The sequence below is a fragment of the Schistocerca cancellata genome, unplaced genomic scaffold (assembly GCF_023864275.1).
Source record: "Schistocerca cancellata isolate TAMUIC-IGC-003103 unplaced genomic scaffold, iqSchCanc2.1 HiC_scaffold_745, whole genome shotgun sequence".
In the NCBI taxonomy this organism is placed as follows: Eukaryota; Metazoa; Arthropoda; class Insecta; order Orthoptera; family Acrididae; genus Schistocerca; species Schistocerca cancellata.
Genome location: NW_026046756.1, coordinates 147,501 through 152,500, shown reverse-complemented (window position 1 = coordinate 152,500; position 5,000 = coordinate 147,501). Strand labels below are relative to the sequence as shown.

The 5,000-nt window shown below is 53.7% G+C and overlaps 1 non-coding gene across 1 annotated transcript in view; it reads left to right on the top strand.

The window, feature by feature from the left end:
- Window positions 1–4,133: 4,133 nt before the first annotated feature.
- The window catches only part of LOC126141726 (small subunit ribosomal RNA), a 1,909-nt gene continuing 1,042 nt past the window's right edge, over window positions 4,134–5,000 (top strand). The window contains exon 1 of the ribosomal RNA XR_007529567.1: window positions 4,134–5,000. This exon is cut by the window's right edge and continues 1,042 nt beyond it. This is a non-coding gene — a ribosomal RNA (small subunit ribosomal RNA).

Sequence of the window (5,000 nt, the reverse complement as noted above, 5' to 3'; positions counted from 1 at the left end):
AGGAATCCAACGGAACTACACCAACCATACTGCCAAACCACAGCATCGCCATCTATGACAATGTGACGAAACCACATGCAATAGCCCCATCTACGCGAATCGGACGACACTACGTCCACCATGTCGCGCGCAACACGAAAACTAAATACCGCCATCTGCAAGTCTCCCGAAACATGACCTGCTGCACCGACGATACCGCCATCTATGAGACGCCACCCCGACTACGACATCGCTAGGTCCCACAGTACCCATTTTCCGACGCCACCCACAAAGCCTGCATCATCTGTCCACCACAGGAACCCGAACGCCAGTGCCTGCGTCGCACGAAGTAGTCAACCGACAATCACTCCACCCGCACCCGCACGTGCCCCACCCCAACCGCCGAAATCGCAACTCCAGCGGATGAACGGCGGACTCTTCCCGCACTCGTACGTTGCAATCCACCCCTATATCTTGCGTTTCACGAAGAGTTATATCCAATATGCCAAATTCCCGCTGTCCCTATACATGCTGTAAGTCTGTGCACACAATATGAACCACACCTCAGCGAGACACTCTATCACACATTACTCTCTGCCTGTAACAGACACAGATACAATATGTAAGCACCAGCATGGACCAACGTCCGGTGCATCCTCTCCGCCACAGTACACCATCCACACTATGATAACCACACCAGGGGGTCCAATTCTAAAATAGAATATCCCACCCGTCCGACATCCACAATTGCTCAGATAAGCCACCAACACCCACACATGTCCTACACAGGGGTGCACCCAACACCACCTCACTGCCTCCTGTTACGGCACAGAAACAATGGCAGGAATGAATCACACAGGTCTGCCGCTCCCTTGCCGCAACCACAGACGCGGCGCGCCTCCAGTCACGAGCGAAAAGCGCATAAGCGCATCCTGACGAGACATAACTGCTGTGACATACTGACGCTGCCTCCGACATTCACTTACAATGATCACTACCAACGAACCTCGGCCCCCCCCCCCCCCCAACACACGCTCTTACCACGTTGTGTACTGTAATCCAACCCATTTCGCACCTTAACCTAACCCATTTTGCACCTTAACCTAACCAAATTCGTAACGCAATTTGTACCGCAATGTAACGCAATTTGTACCGCAATGTAACGCAATTTGTGCTTAACCTAACCCACGTTGTGCCTTAACCTAACCCACGTTGTGCCTTAACCTAACCCACGTTGTGCCTTAACCTAACCCACGTTGTGCCTTAACCTAACCCACGTTGTGCCTTAACCTAACCCACGTTGTGCCTTAACCTAACCCACGTTGTGCCTTAACCTAACCCACGTTGTGCCTTAACCTAACCCACGTTGTGCCTTAACCTAACCCACGTTGTGCCTTAACCTAACCCAAGTTGTGCCTTAACCTAACCCAAGTTGTGCCTTAACCTAACCCAAGTTGTGCCTTAACCTAACCCAAGTTGTGCCTTAACCTAACCCAAGTTGTGCCTTAACCTAACCCAAGTTGTGCCTTAACCTAACCCAAGTTGTGCCTTAACCTAACCCAAGTTGTGCCTTAACCTAACCCAAGTTGTGCCTTAACCTAACCCAAGTTGTGCCTTAACCTAACCCAAGTTGTGCCTTAACCTAACCCAAGTTGTGCCTTAACCTAACCCAAGTTGTGCCTTAACCTAACCCAAGTTGTGCCTTAACCTAACCCAAGTTGTGCCTTAACCTAACCCAAGTTGTGCCTTAACCTAACCCAAGTTGTGCCTTAACCTAACCCAAGTTGTGCCTTAACCTAACCCAAGTTGTGCCTTAACCTAACCCAAGTTGTGCCTTAACCTAACCCAAGTTGTGCCTTAACCTAACCCAAGTTGTGCCTTAACCTAACCCAAGTTGTGCCTTAACCTAACCCAAGTTGTGCCTTAACCTAACCCAAGTTGTGCCTTAACCTAACCCACGTTGTGCCTTAACCTAACCCACGTTGTGCCTTAACCTAACCCACGTTGTGCCTTAACCTAACCCACGTTGTGCCTTAACCTAACCCACGTTGTGCCTTAACCTAACCCACGTTGTGCCTTAACCTAACCCACGTTGTGCCTTAACCTAACCCACGTTGTGCCTTAACCTAACCCACGTTGTGCCTTAACCTAACCCAAGTTGTGCCTTAACCTAACCCAAGTTGTGCCTTAACCTAACCCAAGTTGTGCCTTAACCTAACCCAAGTTGTGCCTTAACCTAACCCAAGTTGTGCCTTAACCTAACCCAAGTTGTGCCTTAACCTAACCCAAGTTGTGCCTTAACCTAACCCAAGTTGTGCCTTAACCTAACCCAAGTTGTGCCTTAACCTAACCCAAGTTGTGCCTTAACCTAACCCAAGTTGTGCCTTAACCTAACCCAAGTTGTGCCTTAACCTGCTCTGTAATTGGCATATGACACGTTACATTAATCCAGTGTTGTCTAACCACAACCCTCTGAATATAGTTCGCTACTCGCACCGCCCACCCTCTTGTGTATCGTTTCATGTTCAACACTTCGCAAGTGTTGCTTACTTTTTACATGCTCCCGCTGTACACTGTAATGTGGACGACTGCAGGATGTACATCGCCCCCCCCCTCCCCCCTGCCTTCGCACGCTGGTCGTTCAGGTGCTTGCGTGTTCAATGCCCTTCGCAGCTGTTCACTGGCATTCGCATGTCGAAGCGCTCAGTCTACGTCGTGGTACGGCCTGTGTCCACTGTCCGCTGATGTCGTAAGCTTAACCCTCACATTGTACTGCACATAGGTCCGTATGTACTGAATGATACGCTGTGGCACATGTGTGACTGTACAACGACTGCGCCCAACAACAGCGAACCATACGGTCCAAATGTTGTGCACTCAGCCACGTGCCGTCTCCCCATAACAGCTACATTGCAGTGTGGTACGCCATAGAGACGTGTGGGAGTAACGGACGCCCTGGATGGCGATCAGCATGAGCCGTCTGTTGATGTAGTGGCGCGTGTATTCAAACGTAGTCGTCTCTTCTCACACAGTGTGATAGCATGGTGCACCGCGTTCCACATCTGCGACATGGTACAGATGCTGGTTGACAGTCGGTCTCGTAATGGACATCGCATACGTAGGGGGCCACCTCCCACGTGTTCTCTAGTCGTGCACATTTTGTTGCGTGTATGTGGGCAGACGTAGTGTGTCGTGACACCTAACAGACAGGTATGCAATAATCGTTGCATTTGCAAACTGGGATGGACGTCTACGTTTGCTGGTGACGTTACGCAAATGAACAACTGGTAAACCCATTGTGGTGCGGTTGTTGTTGCTGGAGGTAAATCAGTAAGGGCAAATCTGTGTGTGAAGCGATACGCGGCGGTGGCTGGGCGGGACCGTCCCCGGCCGGTGAGGGGGGGCCGCCCGGCGTGCTGGCCGCGCGGTGCGTGGGCGCACGCGCTACAGCCGGCTGGTGGGGGCGCCCAGTGGCAGGCGCGCCGGCCGACGGACGCGGCAGGCGGCGCAGCTGCGCGCCGGGGCACCCTGCGCGCGGCGCCGGGCGGCCAAAGTGGGTCCTCGCGGGCCCGGTGCGAAGCGCGGTGGACATCTGCAGTGTGCTGGTCCGACTGAGGACTGTGTGCGTTGAGGATGCGCCGCCGCCCGGCACTCGGCGCCGCGACGCCGTCTGCTGCTCGGTCGCCCCAGCGGTTCTCGCTGGTGGTTTGTATCGCAGTTGTGCAGACGTGTTGGCACGTGCGCTGTGCTGGGAGAGTTCGCTTCGGCACCCACGTGGGGCCTTTGCCCTTCTGTGGCGCTGGCGTTGGAGCTGCCGGTCACCGTAGGTGGCGCGTGTTGTCTCCCGCCGGCAATGCCACGACAGCACGCTCCCGGGCCTCTGTCGGCAGCGGCAAGCTCAGTTGGGAGCACGGGTGGTCGCACCTAAAGCGTCTACTCGCCTAACTCCGGGCGATTGCGCCTCTCTCGAACCCGACCAAGTACTTAGGACGGCGCTGCGCGCCGCCGGGACCTGAGAGGGTTTCGAGGTGTATTGTGCAGGGGAGCTCAGCCTCCTCCTGTTTGCAGAATAATTGAGCGGACGCTTGCGTGTTCGCGCGGGCCCCTGGGACACACTCCCGGGCGGCCGGCTGCTCAGCTCTAGTTGACGCAGCTCCCTGGTTGATCCTGCCAGTAGTCATATGCTTGTCTCAAAGATTAAGCCATGCATGTCTCAGTACAAGCCGCATTAAGGTGAAACCGCGAATGGCTCATTAAATCAGTTATGGTTCCTTAGATCGTACCCACGTTACTTGGATAACTGTGGTAATTCTAGAGCTAATACATGCAAACAGAGTCCCGACCAGAGATGGAAGGGACGCTTTTATTAGATCAAAACCAATCGGTCGGCTCGTCCGGTCCGTTTGCCTTGGTGACTCTGAATAACTTTGGGCTGATCGCACGGTCCTCGTACCGGCGACGCATCTTTCAAATGTCTGCCTTATCAACTGTCGATGGTAGGTTCTGCGCCTACCATGGTTGTAACGGGTAACGGGGAATCAGGGTTCGATTCCGGAGAGGGAGCCTGAGAAACGGCTACCACATCCAAGGAAGGCAGCAGGCGCGCAAATTACCCACTCCCGGCACGGGGAGGTAGTGACGAAAAATAACGATACGGGACTCATCCGAGGCCCCGTAATCGGAATGAGTACACTTTAAATCCTTTAACGAGTATCTATTGGAGGGCAAGTCTGGTGCCAGCAGCCGCGGTAATTCCAGCTCCAATAGCGTATATTAAAGTTGTTGCGGTTAAAAAGCTCGTAGTTGGATTTGTGTCCCACGCTGTTGGTTCACCGCCCGTCGGTGTTTAACTGGCATGTATCGTGGGACGTCCTGCCGGTGGGGCGAGCCGAAGGCGTGCGACCGCCTCGTGCGTGTTCGTGCGTCCCGAGGCGGACCCCGTTGAAATCCTACCAAGGTGCTCTTTATTGAGTGTCTGGGTGGGCCGGCACGTTTACTTTGAACAAATTAGAGTGCTTAAA